The sequence below is a fragment of the Saccostrea cucullata genome, unplaced genomic scaffold (assembly GCF_032062105.1).
Source record: "Saccostrea cucullata isolate Sc308-1 unplaced genomic scaffold, CSIRO_AGI_Scuc_v1 ctg697, whole genome shotgun sequence".
NCBI classification, from domain to species: Eukaryota; Metazoa; Mollusca; class Bivalvia; order Ostreida; family Ostreidae; genus Saccostrea; species Saccostrea cuccullata.
The window spans coordinates 151,967-176,501 of NW_026928374.1; the positions used below are offsets into that span (position 1 = coordinate 151,967).

General features: G+C 30.8%; 1 protein-coding gene across 2 annotated transcripts in view; it reads left to right on the top strand.

The window, feature by feature from the left end:
* The window catches only part of LOC134277369 (cell death abnormality protein 1-like), a 72,948-nt gene that overhangs the window by 17,591 nt on the left and 30,822 nt on the right, over positions 1–24,535 (top strand). The window lies entirely within an intron of this gene.

Below are 24,535 nucleotides of genomic sequence, written 5' to 3' on the forward strand. Positions count from 1 at the left end.
GCCAGTTTCACTGCACTCTGGCCTGCTCGATAAGCAGTTGAAAGGTACAGAAAGGATCATCTGAATAAATATTGAATTAGTTATACATGTGTAAGCAAGGCATATAACTATTTAATTTATATAAAAACTATAAACTTCAATATTTAAAAAAAATAATGATGAGTACAATAAATTATATTGTTTTATAGTAAGTTATTGTTAATGTTAATATCAATACCCTGTGTGTGCCTCACAGGCAGTCTGAGGCAGAGCACATTGGTAGAAAAGTGCGGGAAAACATCCCCAAATCATCACCTTGAGCTTCAGAAGATATTTACTCCCCTAGGTGGCCTACGTATGGAATGTTGTCAGGATTGGGGAACCAGCCTCTCACACATTTTATTACACAATCTGGCATTATGTCCCTGCGATGCCACACTAAATTTCTGAATCTTGGGTCTTGCTCTAATGCCCTTCTTTTTTTCTCAACATACCTAGGGTGATCCCAGATATCTCTATGATACATCATAGTCCAAAATCTTTTATACTTTTCCTTACGCAAATTTCTGTTTCTTTTATGCTTTGGGTGAGGGTCAGTTTCCCACCACATCTGCCTATTTACTTCATCAGTGATACAAGGTCTACAGAAACAATATATGCACTCTGAACTATTCGGATAAGGTTGTGATCTGAATGGTTCATTTACAAACTCATCGATATCATTTGTTTCGTCGTCATTTTCTGGTGAATCAGTCTGAGTCTCAGCATTCACTAAAGAGTTACCATCAGAAATTACTGCTGAATCAAAATCCCAATCAAAGTGATTGAAAACACCTCTTATATTTTCTAACTGATCATCACTCAATTCCATTACAACCTTCTGCTTGCTTGCCATTTTAAGATTTTAGATTTGTCAAAGTTTTCGCGGGTAATTGTCAAGTTACTCTGATTTAATGCCTATTAGCAACTTCAGCCAGTGCAGATGCCGAACAATAATACGGGAGGTGGACATAGGGGAAAAATAAAATTAACAGCTAATAATTTAATTAGTGAATAAATTTTTTAATTTTTTTTTTTTTTTTTTTTTGCCATGCATTTTACGCTTTATCCATGCAGAAGGATCAGAAAGTGGAGGAATTACATGCATAAATATTTATGTTAAATGTCATTTGAAAATTGCTTGAAGTTGATTGCAATTGGATTTTCTGAAATTCCCCAGTTCTCCCCAGAAACCAAGGGGAGACAGCATGGATAAGCCTTATATATTCACCAAAGTTTCAAATATCAGGACTGCATCACTTGGTCTGTAGGGGGATACTAAGTTCTATGAAAGAATTTTTAATCATTAATCATTCTATTGGTAAGTTGCAAATAAGAGTAAATCTCAGAACTTTTTTTTAAATAGGATTCACAAATGAACAAATGCTTTGAAAAAGTACAGATCTATTGCATAAATTATTGTCCTGCATGCCCTCCTATTAAAAAATGGACACTAACCAGGATTCTTCAAATTAGATTTGACTGTCCAGAACTACTTTGTACTTCCTTCTAAAATCTAACATGGATTCTGATCCCAAAAAACGTCCACCATCATTCAAGTTAACTATTACAGGTGAATTACATTAAGGTCATACGACACATTCCTCTTTGTGTTCTGGATCTCTTAATATAGGATAAAGAAATATTCAGTATTGTCATCATTTTGTGATTTCTACACTGTTTTCGGTATGTTTTTTAATATAAATACACCTAAAGAATTCTGATTTTGGCTATCCAGAAGATTACCCATAAGGATTACATAAGAAACTTCACCCTCTTGCCTCTTGTCCAAATGCCTGGTAAGGTACATGTACCTCATTTTTTGTCAGGAAATTTGTTTTAGTACCTACATGTCAGTGCCAAATTCTTGGGGAACAGTATTGTGTTGTTTGACAAAAAAGGTTTAAAAACATTTGAGCTATAAATTAAAGCAAACTAATTCAACACTAAATAAAATGGCCTGCTATGAATTACTATTTTTAATTAAGTTTTTAACAACATCATCTATAAATATTGTAAATTTTTCCTAAATATTTCAAATACTAATTTTGAGTAAAAATCAAACAATGAAAACAATGAAAGCTGGACTGAAAGTTGACTATTTTTTGTAAGCTTAGTTGAAATTCAGTGTGAGAATATAAGATTTATAAGACAACTTATCTAATAGCTTATAACTTGTGTATTTCTTGTTTTACCTATTACATTTATATATAATTGATACAATTATAATTATAATCCTCAACAAAACTAATAAAATCGCGATGGTGCATGTACCTCTACTCTACAAATATCGTCTGCTACAGAGCACGTGTTGAAACAGACATCAATTCTGCTGCTGCTCTGATAACAGCGCTAAGCCCTGCCCCTCAAGCATTATATGCTTAATTGCTGTAGGGGTGTAAATTTTTCTAGGTCACTCTCGGCCTTTGAATTTTATACTCGCAATAGAACATGAGATATTTCACATGCTGAATCATCACGAAGATAATAATGTTTCAAATCAAATTTCCCACCTTTTACAGAAAACACACATGCACTGATTCAAATCTTGGTTGTTGTAATTATGGTATAACAAACCCGATCTATGAATATTAATGTAATTTTGAACCCAACATAAATGTAGCGAGGTGAAATTTTCTAACAAGTCGGAGTGTTCAACTAGTTGTCAACTCTTGTTTTGCATGAAAATTTCAAAGTATTAGCATTCAACTAATGGTCAACTAGCCATTTTATGCAAATCAGTTGAACACATTTCAGAAAAGAATTCAACTCCTAGTGGTCAACTGTTTTCGCATTATCAGTTGACGACTAGTTGACTGCTAGTTGACGACTACATGTAGTTGACGGTCAACTACACATTTTCGTATGGGTTTGTGTTTAAGGAGAATTTTTTTTATAAAAGGTATACTGGACATGGAAATACAATAAAGATTTGTGTGAAAAACAATTTTGCTTTGGGTCTTACAATACAAGGGAAGTTTTTAACGTGGCTGTTCTTAAAGCAAGAATAAGAATTGAATAATTGATATTTTGTTTTAAGAATTGTAATGTAAATATCCTTGGTGTATGTAAACTCAAATGAAATAAATACACATCCCTGATATGATTTTTACATCTTCTTTTTTTCTACTTTTTCTTTTTTCTTCTTCAGAGAAGGGATAGTCAGATTTGAATGGGTTTTAAAAATACATGTATATTCATGTACATATTTTTAAAGAACACTTTAAGTTAGATTTAGAGTCCGGTTAAGCCGGAATTTTGTCAAACGCCTCAAGGATTTAACGGTAATGAAATTCATTGTATTTCAATAATGTATTCATCATTCATACCCTGCGAAAACGAAAAAGGAAACAAAGTTGATCTATTAAATGTTCTAGCAAACTGGAAAGTTGTTAAAAAACATTAATGTGGCAACCATGAAAATGCGTCCTCGTTGTCTTTAAAATTTAATGATTACAGAGGTAAAAGGAAATTTTTGGTAGAGGAGTTAATATTTAGGAAGGGAAGCTGTTCTTAAAACTAAAATGGATTTCTTTCGATTATTGCCAATAACGTTTATTTTGATTTGTGTGGCAATGATCACCATATCTTATGGTAAGTATAGTACACGTATTCTTGTTTCATTATAGCATTGTTCAGGTATGGTGGCGCCTCATAGTATAGAAATGAAAAAATCTTCGAAATATATCTTCACTTTTTATTTAATTTGTTTCTAAACAAAACCGTCAAAATATACTAGGATTATATTTCTTTTTCAACTGTAATCTAAAATACTTTTAGCAATTAATGAATATTTCATGACAAAGATTCAAGTGTGTTCTATGTGTATTGATAATAAAGAATGTATTTATCTCTTCTAAACTGTTGTTTGAATGGAAGGCTTCCCTTTGAAGTAACTTGCAGAGAATATGAACATATGTATCCAGGTATATTTAATTTCATTTCATTTTAAAGCAACTTTTATCAATAATTTATAGTTATAGTTTACTTATGAACTAAGAGAATGTTTTAGCATTTCTTACCTCTCCCAAGGTGAAATTTTGGTCTTTGAATTCAAAATGAATAACATTCGCCATCTGCTAAACCCGAACCTATCCCATTAAAACTGATGATTAAAACTAATGAAAAAATGGCATTTAATAGTTAAGGTTTACAAACAAAAAATTAATATTCATAAATATTTTATGCTTACTTACAGAGACATTATGGCCTAATCTTAATTTATTGAAATTGTAAATGAAAGCTTCAGACTGTACAAAGGTCTTCATTTCATAGTTTTATTTCGTAGATAATTTGTTGGAAAACAATGATGCAGTCATTTTTATTAACGGAAACAAAGCACCCATTGGAGCCAAGGACACAATAGATGGTAACACGTCAACATGTTTAGATATTGGCGGATTTTATAAAGGCGATGGTGATAGTTCATGGTATGTGAACTTCAGGGATGTCCAGAGCCTCTTTGAAATAATCGTTTATTTAGGTACTGTATTTTCATAATGATTATTTCCGTGTAAGTCTTTCATTTTAGTTTGAATACGAATATTTCAGGTAAAAAAGCTCACTCCACTGCGCAACATTTTTTACGACAAGTTTAATAAATTGATGCAATAAATATTGAGAAATTTTACAAAAAGTACAAGATTTTTAATATGACTTTGCTATCTATTTAAAAAAGGGGGATGATTTTGACAAAATTGAGATGGTTTCATCTACCCAAGTACTGAATAAAGATTGTGCAATTTGAAAATTTCTGAAAGTTGGCATACAAACTTTTTTTAATTTCATAAAAAACACTAAGTACTAAAAACATATTTTTTGTTCAGTAAATAAATTTAAAAAGTTCCAAAAATAGGCCAAAACTTTACAGAAACATGTTTCTGAAAAGAATAATTTACATCATAAATTCAATTCTGTAATCTCAGACTGGTAATCATGTTATGCTATATTTGACAGATCAAGTTACTCTCTAAATCATAGACTAATTGTGGCATTTTCCTTAATTACGCAAAATATAAAGGGGTGTGCATTTTGATTGGACCACTTATAAACGTGTATAACTGTCTTAGAACAGCATCTAATTATCATTTTGATTTTCTCTTAGGTCCTTTATCTTGCAGTATACGTAACGGTGGCATAAAATACTATCAACTACGAGGGTTGTCTGGAAAAATCGTGGACATGTTGTTCAGGTTGAAAAAAAAATCATCATTGCATTATAAAATTTTCCCTATTCTTTAGTAATTTTTTTTTATAAATAAACATACCAAATCCAAAAAAAAGATATGCATTATTAAACAAATTCTTAGATTTTATATGATGTGTTGTATCGCCTTACGACGCACAGATGATACCGTCAAAGTACCTGTCAAAAGCAGTCCAACTTAAATTTAAGAATGCTATTGATGCACATGCTTGAGTTTCTCTTTATTCCCCCCATTAACAGTGGAGGAACAAAATTGGTCAAACAAGGAACCTTCGGAAGATTTACTACTAAGTTATCGACAGTATCTTTACTATCATTCACTTAGATAATCTTATATTGAGGGTCAATTGTTGCAACGTCCGTCCTTCTCTATTCCTATAGTTCTTTGTTTTACCTTGGGATTCGATTTAATACGATTTCGCTAAGAAAACTCCCTTTCACTTGTATACTACAAATTTGATGATATATTTATATATTTTTTTTCTCCTGTATTCATTTAAAATCTTTTACGACGTCATAACAGCATCTTAATCAAATTGAACTGCTTTCCGGTGCGCCCTTACGCCATCGAACGTCGCAATTTTTTATGTGTTGTGTTTACCACTTTCCCAATTCAAATGCTCGAGAATCTACCAAAAAATAAGCAAATTCTTTGAAATTTTCCAAAAGACCAAACAATAGATACTGGATTAAAAATAGGATAATTTGTACCCAAATGTTCTCCATCTAATACTTTTATTTCGAAATAATACTCGTTTGTTCTCTAGTAAATCCTTGATTTTATGATCGTGCGCCGTAGGACCGTTCTCTGTGCACATTTTAGCATAATTCAATCTTTATTTTTATTTATATTTTATACAAAAAAAAATAAAAATGCACTTAAATATGAAAAAATACATTTTAATATACACTTTAGTTGTCATTACTTTTTATATAAAAAAGCTTTGTTCTGTGTAACCGGACATATAATATATACATCGTAAAGTTTAAACCTAATAATGTTCAAAACGAATCATAAAGCAGAAACATGTATCAAATATAAATGCACTATTAAAAGCCGACATTAATAGTTCAGAGTATTTACAAAAGACATAGATACATGTATTCAAAAAATCAATTTCCTGCATGCATTAAACTGTATTTTATAATTTTAAAAAAGCAATGCGGCACGTTTATGCAAGCACGGTTGTATTGCGGAATTTATGGAAACTCTGGTAGAAAAATTGCCAATTATCAATTCTAAGATGAAATGATTGTTTTCTTTCAAATTCAGATTACGGGGACTAGATAGATGTATCAATCTTTGTAAGTAATTCGAGCTTGGAAGAGGCTGAATATCTGTGTGCTACAGAGGTTATGAATGAGGGCTACAGCAAATCTTTTATCGTTAAAATGAAGTGCACTACTCTTGGGCGCCTTGTTATATTACGGATGAGGGCCAGAAAAAATATAGATCGTTATCAATTTGTGAAGTCATTGTAACAGGCATGAATGTTAAAATAAATGAAATATTTTTTTCTTTGCATGTTCTAAGCTTTTTAATTGTATTCACACATACAAATAAACCCGTTCACACATACAAATACACATGTAGACATACTTGCAATCAATTAGAAAACTGATTTGTATGTTTATGGCCTCCCTTAAAATAATCACAAATTTGATATAGTTGCGGTTAACTTTTGGCATGATTTCAAATTGAATTCTAAAAATACCTGATTATATAATTTTGCTTTCCTAAAATTTCAATCAACCAACTGTAAACCTGCTTATCCAATCATTTGCAGTCAAAATGAAAAACTAAGGTGATTCCTAATATAAAAATAACTGTTATAATGACTGTATATAATTTAAATGTAAAAAATCATCTAAGTATTTATGAAAATAAAAGTTTAACATTTATTATTATTTAATATTATTTGAAATGAAACTATAAAAAGTTCATTCTAGGCTATAATCTTACATGTGATTCCTTTTCGAGTTTAAAGCATGATAACAGTGTTTATATAAAGAACGTCTAAGTCAAGATTTACTGTCCATATTTAAAATATTTCCATCTTCTCTAATGTACGACGAAATTCAATTTTTATTTGAAAAAAATATTTTTGTAGAAACGGTCTTTATTATAAGCTGAAAAAATAAATGTCTGAGAATTCTAAACAAAATCAATTTTTTTCCAAATACCTCGATATGATAATTAGCAAAATCTGCGAAAGATAAAGCTACAATATTTGTTTCTTTATTTGAGGAAAACAACTTACACATGTTTATTCATAGTTTTAAGCTGTTTTATTTTGAAGTAGTGAATAATTTCTTTTCGTTAGGATGTAGAAATGGTACATTTGGTACGAATTGCAGCAGGAATTGCCCAGATAACTGTGTTGAAAAAAAGTGTGACATTTTGGAAGTGAAGTGTTTGAGTGGACTGTCTTCAGATGGCTTGCAAAGAAAAGACTTACAACAAAGTATGCATTTTGAATAATATACATATAACTTGATTAAAATCCTCCATTTTATTTGCATACTCCAAATCAAAAACTATTAATTTAATTATAATTATAATAAAGATCAATTAAGAAATAACATTATCTGGGTAATCAAATATTTATAAAAACGGTTTTAAAGTACTCATTCCTTCCTAATTAAAATCAATAATAAAAGAAGAAAACAACTCACGACCGGTGAAAATCTGTATACAATTCATTGTGAAAAAAATGATAACTAATGCATGAAAGGTTCAACAAATGTTATCCTTAACCTCTTGTTATAATACCTAATGGAACGTTATAAAAGGATATGGAGATAACGAACCGTATTCAGTCTCAAAGTCCATAAAACAATATAAAATAAGAGCAGAAAAAACACAGACGCAAAAAAAAGAAACACACAAAAACAAAAAAGGATTCATATATTAAAAAAACAGTAAAAAAATTAATTTTAAAAACTTTGATCTCTTACTTTATGTTTAACTTATATGCTCGTATTTGTATGTTGTAGTTTTTCATGGTTGAAATATTCGTAGCTATAAGTAAAAAATATATATGATATAAAAATCATTGATGTTGATTTTTTTTATGACAGATCAGGAAAATCAATATGCACTCAAAACAAAAGAAGACAAAACAACAGAGTATGCTTTATGGGTTTTAATCACAATAATAACTATCGTGAATTTTGTTCTTCTGGTGATGTACATTAGAAGGTACTTATTTACATTTCCTCACAAAGTAACGTAGATTTCAATTTTCTTTACAAATACCGGTAAAAGAAATGCTTCTGATGACTATCTTCAAATGTTTCCCATTTTTATAATCATGAAATCGTGCAGAATATGTTTGAAATAGATTTTTCTTTCAGCTTTACTAATTTCCATTCTGTTAATTAGGTTTCTTAAAACACGGAAGAATGAAAGTCATGGAAATCAATCACCGGTGTATCTTAATATAAGTAATGAAAACAAAAAATACAATAGGCCACCAGACGGAGAACAGTTAGACAAAAGCAACGTTACGTACGAGGTTCTTGGAGTCCCTTCCTCTGAAACTCATTACGATGCTCTACAATGAAGAATAATTATATGATGACAATACCATTTCAAAATCTTATATATATCAAAAACTGATTAGGCGGGGTTTATGAATGTTATTGATACACCTATCTCGTGCAAGACTTAAAAAACAACAATAACCGGAATTATAGTCCTTTTGCTTCACTTTGCCATAATGGATAAAAGTAAATAAAACATGTTGTTTGTAATTTGCTTTTAAAAATACCTTTGACAACTTCGAACAACAAAATTGAATTTTCTTTAGATTTCTATTGCTTTCTTGTCAAAACATTTCATTTTTTTCACTTTATGTCATAACAAACGTACACTTACTTCATGATGTACCTTGTCCTCTTATAATCTTACTTTGAACATGCTTTAGTCAAATTATCATCACATATTCTTATCCTCAAAATCCAGCATGCATTTCTAGGATTTTTGATAGATAGCAAATGATGCAAATCTCTGTATTTTCAGAGCACTTTTTTAAATCGGTTTATTCTGAAAAGGTGTACAGAATAACAGGACATCACAAAATCTTTCAAAGATGTCCTTTATTGGAACTCTTTAATTATACACTGAATTAAAAAATAAAGTTCAAAACTACGTTACCTTTGTCCTTAAATTTAATTTTTCTCCATTATTTTTCAGTATTTATAGAAAATCACAAAAATCTAATGTTTCAATATGTTTATTTTCCGTAAAGTCTTTCCAACTTCCTAATTTTAGAATCTGTATGAAAACTCAATTAACAAGCACCATATCTTGATAGGAACCTAACTTATTCAGTAAACATTATGTGTACAATATTTTTATTTTGCACTTTTCTTACTTTAAGATCGAGTTTTAAATTTTAGAAAAACTCTGTGCAACTTCTACGAAACCACACAACGAACATTTATTAAGGACATTTCAAGAAATTTTCAACAGGTTTAATCATCTTTAATTCTGGTCCATTTAACCCACCATGCAAGCCTTCCTTTTTAGACTTTGTCGAATCTATGCTTTCACGATTTTCAATGTTGATAAAAAGGACATACATTATTTTTAACCATGCGTTTTTTCTATAACCTATTTATTTCATAGACGTACGCGTTCTGAATAAACTACATTGTTTTATCCTTATATCCGATGACATGTACATATTTTGGCTGAAAATGCAAATATTGAAACAAGACACAGAGATTCCAGCACTGTTCTTTGATTTTGAGTTTCTAATTATAAATCATAATGATCAAGCGTTTTTATCAAGCATTTTACGTTATTGGAAACAAATTGTCATAAATATATTTGCATGAAATTATATCTTTTTATTCGTAGTTACTAAGCGGTGCTTGATTCACATGACCTATAGAACTTCCTCATCCGGTTATCTTAAGCTTTCTGACTTTCAGCATATGTCACATCTTTGCCCTTCCCAGCATAGCTATGGTAAATACCGACCTAATGATTACCTGTCCTTTTACTTTACACAATGTACAACAAAGCTATTACTGCTTTTCTTTCTTGCATTATAGTTGATTCTATCCGTTAAGAAAAAGGTGCTTTTGTTTACCTTTATAAACTCTTTATTTATTTCCACCGCTTAGAGAATTCCAAACGGGAGGTCGCTCTCAATAACTGTTTTTATAAATCGTAAAACCTATGTATTAAACTTTTTTTCTCCGAAAACCCTGCCTTGCCAATGACCTTAAAGCTATTTAGCGTTAAATTAATGATTATTTTTTGCGCCTAATTTGTGTATTGTTTTGCATTTTTTGCATCTATATCTTGAAAAATGTACCTTGTGGACTATACAGTACACTTCGTGCAACTTCACTTGTTACTGTTGACCAAGGAAATGAAATATAAAAAAAAACTATTACGTCCATGCCTGATTTAGTGAAAGGAAGTGCACTCTTTAGTGAATGAGTTGTCATAAATCAATAGTTATATTTTCCCGACACGACCTTTTTAATTCAGGTGGTTAATGCTCCTCGTACATGTAGGTACGTGATCCCACTACTGGTGTTTTCAGGATTCGTTTTTTTCATGCTCTCAATTGCGTATTGTTACATTGACCTGTAAACTTGATTATTGTTGAATAAAATAATTAAATACCTACGCAGCATTGTAAAGGCTGGAAAAAGGAGACAGGCCTAATTTATATATATGGGAAATGTTTACTGTGAAATCACACAAAAATAATTATTTCTCATAATCCATAATAATAAAATCAAATATTTTGCAATTTTAACTGTATTAGCATTATCAACAACATCCAAAATTATCAATGGATTAAAAATAGTTGCTTCTTAAATCACAGACAACAATTTATAAACAAATCAATCATCGAAGCAATTTTGTCGACATGACGACATTTTGGTAAACATTACGAATTTTATGTGCTCTGAAAGGCAGATAAAATATATTTTACAGTGAAAAACGCATTTTATTATTAAACAGAACAAGCATATTTAAGGAATTAAGGTCCCCCGCTTTCGGTGTCTTTTTGGATGAGATGTCATCATTTATGAATATTGTGTGTATTATGAACATCCTATCATATGTCATTTATTAAGAAATCATCACTGAACTCCAAGGTCTTGGTCAAAGATTAAAGTTCTAGGTATCCAATGAAAAGTTTTCTCACAAGGATTACATATGTGAAGTATGAAGTATGAAAGCTCTAGCCTTTACCGTTGAAAAGTTATGGTCCAGATTAAAGTTTTTTCATAAGTACGAAAAATTTCCAAGGTCAATGACAAAAGCCTAATGAAAAGGTCAAGGTTGTTTAAATCAAATGAAAGGTCTTGCCACAAAGAATAAATATGTGAAATATGAAAGTCCTAGTATCTATTGTTCAAAAGTTGTGGCCAAGTCAATGTTTTTGAAAAGTAGGTCAAATTCCAAGGTCAAGGTCAAAGGGTCAAATTAAAGTTATTGGTATCCAATAAAAGCTCTTCTCACAAGAATTACATATATGAAGTATGAAAGCCCTAGTCCTTACCGTTCAAAAGCTATGGTCAATGTTAAAAAATTTTCATAAGTACGGAAATCTCCAAGGTCAAGGTCAAAAGTTCAAATTTGTTGGTATCTAATAAAAGGTTTTTTTCACAAAGAATATATATATGTGTAATATAAAAGTCCAAATATCTACCATCCAGAAGTTATGACCAAAGTAAAAGTTTGGAATTTTTGTGTAAAATTGGGTCAAACTCCAAGGTCAATGTCAAAAGGTCAAATTTGGTGGTAACAAAAGAAAGGTCTTATTACAAGGAATTCACATGTACAATATGAAACTCATATCTCCACTAGATCAAAAGTTATGAGCAAGGTTGAAGTTTTTGTGACGGACTGACAGACTGACAGAGGGACAGCTAGACAGTCTGACGGACAGACAAATGAGATTTAATGTCCCCACGCTTTAGCGAAAGCGGGAGACAATATTATATACAGATTTTAGATATGCAAATGTAAAACTTTTGTTAAGTGCAATTATTCAATAAATAGCGAGACAATGTAAGGTAATTGTTAATTTTTATCATGTTTATGTGTACAGGTTTGGCATAATTAACATCTAGGTGGCTTATCAAATCGCCTTTTCGCAAAGGCACACACTTAGTTGTTGGCCAGTCTTTGAATAGAAATAAAGGATGTTTTCCTTTATTTGAAAAGCGCTGCTGCTCAATTCTTTAAATCGAGAGTATGACTTAATATGGACATAAAATACTTGATAGTCAAACGACGTGAGATTTCGACATGATCCCAATGACTTAACTAATTAAAAGCAAATTCTATTTAAAGTAGCAGCACTTTCTAGAAATGGTAGAATTGCAATTCATAAAATTGAAAATGTTTCTTTATATTTACAGAGGATAAATTTTCTATCCTAAGAAAGAATAAAGTTTAGAAAATATATTTTTTTTATTTGATTAAAGCATAATGTTTGGCAAGAAGAGAGGTTTTTTTTCTTCCATAGCACTGTTATGTGTAAATTCGTTTTTGTGTCAATTCTTATGATTTTAATTATGACAACGCTGAAATGTTATGTTTAAAAAGAATGAACAAAAAGAAAAGGAGAAAAAAATTATTTGAGAAAACGTCATTTGAGCTATATTCACTACTGTTATAATTCACAAAAAATTAAATGTTCTGATTATCTGAAAAAAACACTAAAAAAATGAATTTTTTTTCCTTCAAAAAATGTAAAATCTAAAATTTGAAATCTTTAAAAAGATCGCCTATGAAAAATACAGTTTCCGCATGGCTGAAACTCTACTGAAACTCTGCGGAAACTTAAGGTTACTAATAGTTTCTGCAAAGTTTCAGTGCGGAAACTTCAAGTTTCATCAAGTTTCCGCAGTGCGGAAACCAAAGGTGTCCACGAATCCAAATAGTTTCCGCAACTGAAACTTGCTGAAACTTGAGGTATACGCAAGGTTTCAGCATGCGTATACTGTTGAAATACATATGGTGTACCATAGGTTTCCGCAACTGAAACTTGAGGTATACGCAAGGTTTCAGTATGCGTATACGGTTGAAATACATATGGTTTACCAATGGTTTCCGCAACAGAAACTTGCTGAAACTTGAGGTAAACGCAAGGTTTCAGTATGCGTATACGGTTGAAATACATATGGTTTACCAATGGTTTCCGCAACAGAAACTAGAGGTATACGCAAGATTTCAGTATGCGTTTACAATATTGATATACATAGGGTATACTATAGGTTTCCGCAACGGAAACTGTAGTATTGACTACACAATTTAGCCCTGGTTTTCAACCAAAAGTCATTTTCCCCCTGAATTCTCATACTGGAAAAAACAACAACACACTAACACTAGTTATCAAAGAATATTTAATGTTATTATCAACATTTACATACATCGGGTTGAACATTTATTTTCTCTTGCATCATAAATATTTTTACAGCTAAGTCCGAGTCCTCATGTCACGACAGGAGGACAGAGAAAATGTCTGCATTTAATGAGGTCTCATACATAAGAGATACAGTCTTGCGAGAGGAACTTAGAACTGCATTACTGCAATCAATCAACTAAACCTGAATTCGGTTTACGCAAGTCTAGTATTATCAAGGAAATGTAAAATTACTTGGTATAATAAATGCACAAGTTCACATCATAAGTAGCCAATAAGCACCAAGGTGGATTCCTTTGTTTAAAATTCAGTTTGTAGTCCATCATCAACCAACAGAAAAGTCCTTGAGTGGTTCTCATTTTGTGATGACCCACTTACACTTATCATGCTTATGCTAGTGGTGGCTGCATGTTTTCCGAACTGTGCAACACATCACTGTAGTCTGCATGTATGACCTGTTCCAGTTTCAGTTGACTTTAAAAACATCCATGCTTGAGTATAGAGAGACTTGTTTTCATCATTGGAGAAATGATATCATGTTCAAGTTGGATTGATCTGCTCATCAGTTACTTCAACCTATTGAAAATATATATAAATATAGTTTAACAAAATCCCAATCTAAATAAAACAACATGTTAGATCCTCTTGCATACTCGCTACACAACATCTCATAGAAGGTCACGTCAGATGTCAAATAACTCTAGACTTATTCGTTCCAATATATGAAATACAATAATTTTGCAGTTGACTATTTGATTGGTTAATAAAATTTGACCTCTGACGTGACACTCTACAGGATGTTGTTAGATTTAGGCAGTATCTAACATTTAATATTAATTGGATTGACAAAGTCCCTAATGCTGTTCTAGTACAAGCTTTTGTTTGATTAATTTCACATTTTAAGCATTTTTTTTTTATCAGAATGATTTAAAATGAAATCTAAAAATTTATTAAGTGTAAAATATCATTAGTTTATTAAAGTTGCCTCTTTTTAAACACTTGACTAGGGATAATGAAATAAACAAACTTGAATTTATTTAAATGTACCTGAATATGTATGCATAGATTTGTTCCTGATTTTCAGAATAAATTAAGGAATTTTCTTTCATTCTACTTGTTCATCAAAATATTTTTTATTTGAATAACAACTAGAGGCCCATAGACCTAATAGGTTTCATGTAACAACTTTCACTCAATTGAATTTGGTTCGTGTTTTAAACAAAAAGCCATGAAATTCCAAATTTTGAAAAGACGCACCATTTTTTATCATAATTATACACTTAGCATGCTTACTTTGGTTACTCAATACCCAAAGGTGGATCAGAGTAATAAAGATAAAATGTAATACCATTTTAAAACCACCAGTTGTGTACCTCACTCCACAGGAACCACTTACCCTGGGGCCACACATTTCAAAATTTTCTAAATGTTATCTTAAGTTTTATTTCATCATAAATGGTTGATAATTCCAAAGAGCTATATGGACCAACCCTAGTACTAGAACCCCTGACCTTGGGGCCATGAATTTCATAATTATGGTAGATGAATCAGTGCTCATTACAATCATGCCAACAGTTTGACTGCTTGATGTCCAGGAGTAAAAAAGAAGGGGGGGTATCATAAAATTTACAAATTTTGTTCCCCTTCACCCGTAGATGCTTTGTACCAAAATTGGTTGAATTGGTTGAGCGGTTGCAAGGAACAAGCTGAAAATGTTCAAATGTTAACACACAACAGACAAAAACAGATAGTAATAGGTCACCTGAGTTTACTAAGGTGACCTAAAAATAGGCCTGTTTATAAATACTTATTTTAAATAAATCAGAGAATTTTAGTAGGTAGCTCACAAAATGAGACTTTCTAAGAAAATGTTAACATCTGTTAATTTGATGGAAATGCCGAACATGTAAAGATATTATATAAAGCTTAAAAAGTAGAGGAAAGCAGCTTACACCCCCCCTCCCCCACAACACACATACTGACAACCACTGACTATGATAAATAGAGAGCTTTAAATTATACAGTGAGATTAAGAAAACAATAGAAAATAAAAACATAAACTTTGTGCTTTAGTCCTTAATTTCCTAAAATACAGTTACATAAGTTCTTACTACTAAAACATACTTTTTAACAGAAGTATTCTTCATCCTCTCTTTGTTTTCAGATGATTTGTTCCATGGATATCTGAAATTAAAATAGATCGAGTTAGTACAGTACTGTGCAGTAATAACTTTCTTTGTTTTTAGCATGAGCTCAGAAAAGTCCCAAAAACCACTTGCATGTCCATTTTCTTGCACCTGACATGCAGTGAAAATTCTAGTGGACACATGACAAAGAAAAAAAATGATTGGAAATTGTATCATTTTAAAATGGACACAGTCACACTCTGGTCTAATTCTAAGTGGCAGTCCTATCAGGCTATCACAACCTCAATTTACAAGATCTTGAAATGCAATTATATCTGAGAGTGAGAAAAATTAAATAAGTTATAATTTTCCATAAAAGCAAGACTACATCTAAATTATGTTTGTTTAAGATATGTAGGCCTTCTCCAATTCAAAATTATAATTCATTTGATAATTTATTTTATTTAATATTCTATTTTACATCAAGGGAAGATCATTTGTATAATAAGACAGAACTAGGACTCTTCAGTGGCAATTGTTTAAAACTGATTTAATTAGTGAAAGAAATATGGCAAATGGTAAACAGCTATAAACAGAGAGATTACAAAAATCTTATTTGTGTACATCAGTCATTTTATCAAGTCAATAAAATTTAGAGATCATAAAAGTATTATGTCAAATTTTCATAATGGGTCACATTGCCAGTGGTTAGAGCGACACGCATAGAGTTGGGGAGTAAGAGCTGATTCCTACATCACGGGTCTGAATCCAATGTAGTACATAGAAACTGGTCCCTCGGATGAGACTGTGTTGGTGACGTGTCCACATTAATAAAAAGTTCTCTAAAGGGTAACAAATAAATACAAGTATATGACTGTATAATGAATCAACACATGTACCGGTAACTTAAGAAATTGAAAATGGCCAATTGCCCATTTCATCAAGCTCCAGTCTATCATAATACACACTTCAGGTAAATACTGTTCTGTTCATATCAAGAGAATCATTTTTATGGTTGTGATTTCTGATGTATTTAAAAACTGCACCACATTTAATACACAAGGTACAATAAAAACATGGTATTTCTAATGAACAATTACACCATGCACACTACCAGTAAATCAAGTTTTAGGTTGCTAAAATAGTGTTAATTGTTTCATATAGATCAAAACATGCACATGTGTCAGCATGAAATTACAATTGATCTATTAATTTAAAATAAATATCATTTTAACATTTTACGTTTAATTAATCATAATTATGCCTTGTAAGAAAAGATGTTTATGTATCTTTGTGTATAACTATTTTGTTCACGTATGACAATGTTTCAAAATTATAATGTATGGTATGAAACTTAATAAAATACTTCAACTTGAATAATGTGAGGCATTCTGAAAATTATCAAGTCACTTTCATATCCCAAAATCTGCAAGTTCTCAGGAATTTTACTTTCATGACTATACAACATGTACAAATTGGCATTTCACAGTGATACAATACTACACAATGGCATTCTCCCAACATGATGCCCTCTAACATGTCTAATATTTACGATTCTAGACTGCATGTATGTTAAAAATATATTCAACCCCTTCCTCGGCTGTGCAGCACAGTCTTCCATCAATAATAAAAACAATTCAGCAAAAAATAAATGTAGGATTCAAGAAACTACTCCTGCGAATAACAATGAACACATCCAGCAGTTATAATGAACAACAAAGCTCACCTTTTCTGAAAGAACATAAGCGTGGGGGCAAATCTTTCGATTTTCCGAAAAAGTAAACACCGGATACAAGTTCATAACGATATTATCCTCTAAAACCAACCTACATTTAAAATTCCGGAATACTACAAACACGTTTTTTTTTAAACATGATCGGGACGATGCAGAAAAACATATTCTGATAATCATACGAAAACATGCAAGATAAATACAATGGTACAAAATGCATGCGGCCGTTTTAACAACAATTAATTATACGTATTACAACCTAAGCTGAGAATGATTTACAAGGCGCTTTTTCAAAATAATTATAACTGTACAATGGTCAATTTGAATTTTTGGAACGCGCCGTTTTGACCCAACTTTATTCTTACGATTGAAGACAATAAAAACAAAAATAAAGGTGCTCTGAACTGTAAGAAATAACTACCTGTATCTAATCTGTCGTTTGAGGTGCCTTTCTTCTGTGTAGAGTCACAAGATCTTCTCATCTCTGTTGTTTTTCTTGAGCAAGTTCTTGGTGTTTTCTTCGCCATTTTGTCCCTCTTTCTTCTACTAAAAATCTAACCAATGAGAGAGAAGCATTCTATCGCGATACGCCACCTAGTGATTGAATGTCAGTCTCTACGGAAAATTCACCTTAGTTTTTGCATTTCTCTTTTGGCAATATTTTTTTTTACGTTTTAATTGCAGACGTCCTTGCATTTATGACAACAGAATAAACCTGTCAATTTTAAATGCTTAAATAAAATTGATCATGGAATCGAATTTTGGTATAAAACCGTATTTTAAGTCCCTTATTATCATGATTATTATGATTATGGTAATTGTTGAAACGGACTGTCCAGATTTTTACAAATAGATTGAAAATCATATGCACATGTACTTAGATTATTGTGTAAAAAAAAAAGTAAACAAGTCAACAAAGTTATGCTGATGGCATATTGTCCACATAAAATAGCGATTTTAACCCCCCCCCCCCCCAACCCACCCCTTCTAGTAAGCGATACGAATTAGCTGGTTAAAACTTATCACAAGTCTGCAAATCTATGTTTATATGTTTTTTAAAATCTTAATCTACGGGATACATTTTTATTTGTGTCCTAAAATAGAATAGATAAATTAACAAAGTACATGTAAGTTTATAATCATTGTTATATAGTGAGTTATATAATGATTAATTTTGACCTTCGTAACTAAAATAAAACGAAGAAAAAAATTACAAACTATATTAGAATGTGTTGTATGAGTCTCTCTCTCTCTCTCTCTCTCTCTCTCTGGTATTGCTTTTTATACCTTTGTGAAACTCAAAAGCAAAATTGGGGTTATAAGAATTATTAATCAATTGTTAAAAATTTCCATCTCAGAAAATATCTACATGTACAATTAAGTCTATATGTTAACTAAGAATTTCCTGTCACAGGATAAAAAATTGAAGTGGCCAGATTTATCAATATTTCTCGAGAAGATCGATTATGTAGATGTAATTCCAACAGTATAAATGATAATCAAAATACATTTTTTATAACACTGTCATGTAAAATAGATGATCATCAAAGAAAAAAAAAATTCATTCCATTCATAGTAAATAGCGCTACTTCTCAGCATTAGATGATGAACAAAAAATTATTGGTTATTACTCAATACCGAACATACGGAAACTCTTAATTTTGCGGGCAAATTTATAAATGATATCATGTAATAGTAGTCATAGTCCTTTACACATGTCATGTATATTGTTGTTTACTAAATGTATCTATCTTTCTTTTTTTATCTTTTCCTTTTTATTGTAATAACCGCACACTTTTTTGTTTTGGACTCTAAATTAGAAATAAAACGTTGTTTTATTGTGTACTTAGAAATAACCTACAGAAAAAAGTTATGAAATAAAATTCATAGACTTTGTTTTCATTAGGTTGCGTGTCATCGATCTCTAAATATTTTCAATATTTGAAGTTTACAATGGTGGCAAACAAGGAATACCATTAATTGTCGATATTTTGGGGATTGCCGATTTCTTTGTGGAGAAATTGTAAAATAATATTGAATTTTTTTAAAAAGTCTATTGAACTAGCAAATATTCTCCTTACCTGTAGATTAGTTTTATTATTTATTAGATTGATCTATAGATAAATATCTGAGAGGTTTTTCCTTTTTTTTCCTTTTAATCACCAACACATAATAAACTTAATAGCTTATATGAAACATTTTATATAAAATATTTTATAAAACAATCTTATTTGTTTGATTTTAGGTGAAGTTTTATATGTATAGTGTGTGTGGGATTTTTTTTTTAATTTTTAAAATTTGAATGTTCAGACACCTTGGGGTCATTACTAGTGACTATACTGTGTATACCATGTACTGCATGTATACATTACGCCTGGTCACAGCCCATTGTTCCTCTAAGGTAGAAAAACGTCTCAATCCACATAGAATATACAAAAAATACCCCAACACGGTAGCAGGTGTCTTCGCGACACGTGTCTCCCCACCTGTGGCACGTGAGGACAGGTGCCCGCGAGTGGGGTTCAAAGAAAAGGATTGAAAATTTGATCAACTTACATACTACTTTTATTAAAAAAAAAGTTTTTCTAAATCACAAATTTAGCACATTATACATCTCCATACGAATATAATTGAACATATTACTAAAAAGTATAGGTACCGCGTTTTCAGTAATATTGCATTAATTAACATCACGAAAGCAAGATATTTGAAAAAATAAATAAATAAACAAAAAAGCCTACACATAATATGCAATCTAATTAAAATGAGATTTTCCATTCGCTCCCAGGGTATTGTTTCACAAAAACAGACTTTTTACATTAATAAGTCTTCCTCGTGCGAATAAGCATTTGGGTAACAAATGAGACGATTTAATTTTAATTAGATTGACATAATATGCTGCAGATCTTAAGAACCATGGCATCAAATGTTCAGGACATGTTTTCTTGCAATATTTACCCGCGGGTTCGAATAAGATTAACGCCTGTTAAACGAATAAAATGTATTCATGAGAACGGAGATAAAAATACATATATGTAGATATTAAATCAATGTAATTATAAAAACAACTTGTAACTATTGCATTATATATCTATGTCGAACACTGAATAGTAAAAAAGGCTTCCTAGTCAGTATGTGTTGTTAACAAATTGAATTACTAGTATTGAAATGATAATTTTCCATTCAGGAATATAGATACATGTATAAGGAATATAAATGCAAAACTTGCTATCTCAGATAATGTAAACGTTCGCCCTCGTAATTATCTGTATTTCATGCACCATGAAGACACACTAATTTTCTTTTTTAAACAAATTAACATTAAATGTTATTGTAGACAGAGGAACCTCCATATATAACCCTTGATTTGTTCTCATACGGAAGTAATATTTTGTGAAAATAATGTATGTTATGAAAAGAATTAATTCCCGAGGGGGGGTCTCGAGCCGGGTAATGTAGAAAATCCTGGTGAGAGGAATCGATTTTGTTTAAAAATGATATTTTTTTAATTCCAGCACAATATGAAATAAATTAATATGAAGCAAGGATCTTGTATAAAGTGCTTATCATTGATATCAATATCGGTATGTGTAAGTTTACACAGAGCACATCTCAAAATCTGAATATGAACTAGTAGATACCTGGTATTTAAAAATAAAACCATTTTTTAAAATGTATACGTAAATAAAGATATGATATGAGTTGATTTTTCTACCCTTTTGAAAAAAAAAAAATATAATAAAAAACAGTTTCAGTTCGGTTTCAGCATGCGAAAACCATACAGAATCAAAATCAATAGTAAAGATAATATGAGTTGATTTTTCTACCCTTTTGAAAAAAAAATAATAGAAAAAGTTTCAGTTCGGTTTCAGCATGCGGAAACCATATGGAATCGAAATCAATAGTAAAAAAATCATTTGAATTGATTTTTTTATTACCCATTTGAAAAAAAAGAAAAGAAAAAGTTTCAGTTCGGTTTCAGCATGCGGAAACCATATGGAATCGAAATCAATAGTTTCCGGAAACTGAAACCTACTGAAACTAAAAAGTATCGTTAAATTGACATTTCATTAAATTTTACATTGGTTTCCGTTTTGCGGAAACTATTTGGAAACAAATCTAATAGTTTCAGCATGCGGAAACCCTACAGAAACTTGCTGAAACTATTATATAGTTTCCGCATTGCGGAAACCATACAGGAAACTTCAACGCCAAGTTTCAGCAAGGTTTCCATATAGTTTCAGTTTTGCGGAAACTGGACTTTTCACCCAGTGAGCTAATGATTAATATATAATATCATTTTCTTATTTTCTTTTTATTCATTCAGAAACAATTCAAGCATTTTACCATTATATTAGGGACCAGGCAAAAATTATCACAATGATGGGACCAGTACAAAACAAATTTCTCATTAAAAAACTGCATGTCCCATGGCTTTCAAATTAAAGAAAAGTATCTATCCCATGTCTTTTTAATTCATTAAGGACAGATGATACAAACAATTTTTTTCTTTGAAAAAGATTTAATATCATGTCACAAGTTTAGAAAAGTGGATGGTTCTTAGAATTTTTTCTCCTTAGTACTGGAATACGAAAAAGGCTTGGGAAATATTAGTAATATTTCATTGAAAAAACAAATATAGAAAAATTATATTCAGTATAGGATTACAGGTGAAAACAAATTTTAGAATATATTATATTGGTGCTAAAAGTGTTAAATAAACTTAAGAAAAATATACCAAGCCAGGTGAATTTTATCAGGAAAAGCTAAATGATTAAAATCAACCTATGTGATAGTGCTAATTTTTTGTCATTTTGATCTTCCTCTTTAAATTCACCTGGCTTGGTATATTTTTCTAAAGTTTATATTACACTTTTAGCACCAAGGTAACATATTCTAAAATTTGTTTTCACCTGTAAACCTTTACTGAATGTGATTTGTCTATCTTTGAAATATTACTAATATTTCGCAAGTATATTTCATTTTCCAGTTCTTAGGAGAAAATTTCTAAGAACCATCCACTTTTCTAAACTTTTGACATGATATTAAATCTTTTTTTTTAATTGTTTGTATCATCTGTCCTTAAAAGGTTATTGTCCCATGAATACATCTTGATGGTTGTGAGAATATAGCAACACAAATAACCAAAAGCACAATGTGAACACTAACTTTAACCCAGTGCATGTATATTAACTGATTGAGTTTGTTACTTTTTTTAAAATTTTGCATGCAACATTAATTTTAAGTTATATGTTGCACTATTTATGACTTTAAAAGGTGATTATACTTTTTTTTTGCAAATTCTTGGAGAACAAAAGTTTCACAATGAGAAAATGTGTTTCTTAAGTTAAGCCCCATGGATACTTTATGCTAAAAATGTATCTGTCTCATGTTTTTTTTTTTTTTCGATAAAAAAAAACCCATCGTGCCATGCCTGTTTGTACCGGTCCTATCACTGTGATAAATTTTGCCTGGTCCCTAAGAACAAGATGATTCACTAAGAAACTTCATTTGCCCTTGTTATATTTCCATTTAAGAAAACAACAATGCACAAACATAACATAAACATCCAAAAATTAATATTGAATGTGGAATACTTGAATTCTTAAAATACAATTGAGTTAAATCATTACCTCAGGCAAGCTGCAAAAGAAAGAATATTTGATGAACAAGTCACTGCCTTAGATGTATTAATATTGTACATATGAATAAATACTTTTTGAAAGCTCGATCAATATGAAAATCTCCTTTATGACGGATACACATTATTTTCAGGATATTTACTAGATTCACGAACGGATAAGATGCAGAGGCCCCTTCTTTTCTTTTTTCTATTTTAAACTTGTCGTTATGTATTTCTTGCTGTATAAGCTTTCATGGACATAATAATGATTTATATGATATCATTAATGCAGTTAATTTTTTTTCAAGATTCTCCATTTACATTCTTATGAAAAACTTTGGTCATACATTATGGCCCAACCCTATCCCGAAGGGTAAAAGTTTGAACAAACTTGAATCTCCTCCACCTAAGGATGCTTCCACATAAGTGTCATCTTTCCTGGCCCAGTGGATTTTGAGAAGATTTTTTTTTAAAAATGCCATTAATTTTCAATAATTCATAATTACATCCCCTTGGAATAGGGACTTGAGCAAACTTGAATCCCTTCTACATAAGGATTCTTCGCCGACAACGACGACAGATAGCGGACACATTTTGATCAGTAAAGCTCACTTGAGCCTTCGGCTCAGGAGAGCTAAAAAGCAATTGACTTCTTTTGTAAATTTATTAAGAAATTTTTTTGGGTTTTTTTCTTTCAAATTTTTATGATTTTACTGTTGCAGAAATTCGGCACAACAATTGAATAGCAAAGTATCCATTTTGGACATACTCTTATTATCGAATGATCGCAAAATTAATTCTTTGAATAGATATGTACAATTTACCATTTCACATCATGACCGTATGACCAGAAGCTCGTGACCTTTCAGTTTATCATTTTTGGGGGGTCTTCCAATTACCTCTAACATCAAATAACTAGATGAGTCATCCTTGAACCTGTTGTTTGACGAAAAAAACCGATATCCGAGAAACCTTCGTGAGTCATTTCTTTGTTTACATCTTATAATGAACGTCCCGTATGAACAGGAGGTATACCTCGTTCAATACAGTACTTAATGATATATGATTTGGTGTCCACACTTAGATCCAAGGTCACCAATAACTTAATATCAATATCAATTGTGCAATCTCTAATGAAAAATATAATATTATTTCAACAGTCAAAATAACAAAATTGTACCCTACCGATGAATTAAAAGAAAAACTGGTCGGTTAATTTACGGGATATTTTAAAAGTTCGCATTTTTTCTGGGACAACCACTGTATTTGTTTAAAGCTTGATATCCTTATAAATGTTATAATGTAATATTTAAGAAATATAATGTGGCAACGCTGAAGAGGGAATGTGTAATTTTTAATTAAATAAAATCATTAATATGTTTTGAAGGATTTAAAATATCCCGAAAATTTACGATTATTAAT